Here is an 878-nt window from a genome sequence, read left to right on the forward strand (position 1 = left end):
AAAATTTCCATCTAATCCACAAGCAGAAATATGGTTGTTGATCCTAAACTTTATTTGCTACTTTTTGTTTGTGTGTGGGTGTACATGTATGGACTTGTGTGTATATGTCCATGCTGATGTCAAGTGTCTTTCCTTAGTTGCTCTTCACCCTTATTTTTTAAGGCAGATCTCTCATTGAAAGTGAAGCTTACCAGTTTAGCTGGGCTGGTTGGACAACAACCTTTAGGGGAGCAACCTATCTTTGCCTCCCCCAACCAAAGGCTAGGGTGACAACCATATGATGCAATGCCCAACTTTTCATGTGGGTGCTGGGGATTCAGTCTAGGGTAGTCCTGCTTACATGGAAGGCACTTTACCAACTGAGCAACCCCCCCAATGTAATACTTTGATCCGATGCACTCTTCTGCGCTTCACAATGTTCAAACACCCTGCACAGATAAACACGCAAGTGAGACATCCAGACACATAAGATAATAATAAAATGTTCAGACAGTATTAAAGTAAAACATGAAAGGGGCTGGGGAGATAGCACAGCTACAAACTTCTAGATCCTGTTATGTAGACCAAGCTGGCCTGGAACTCACTGAAATCCAACTCCCAGGCATTAGAATTACAGGCATGTAGGACTCTGCCCAGTTGCTTTTATCTTGTGATTGAGCTAAGAGTAATGGCCCAAGAGGTGGAAGAAAGGTTGCTTGGAGGGGCACATGCTAATGGCTCAATATTGGTGGGGACGAGCAAGCCTCATAGAGCTGTCGCAAAGCTTGGCAGGCAGGCTAACGTTAGCCCAGCGACACGCACTGCTAACTCATGGTTTTATGAGTTTGTGGGTTTGTTAATATGACAATTTCTTTTTTTTAATATTTATTTATTTATTA

The sequence above is a fragment of the Microtus ochrogaster genome, chromosome 1 (assembly GCF_000317375.1).
Source record: "Microtus ochrogaster isolate Prairie Vole_2 chromosome 1, MicOch1.0, whole genome shotgun sequence".
Classification (NCBI taxonomy): domain Eukaryota; kingdom Metazoa; phylum Chordata; class Mammalia; order Rodentia; family Cricetidae; genus Microtus; species Microtus ochrogaster.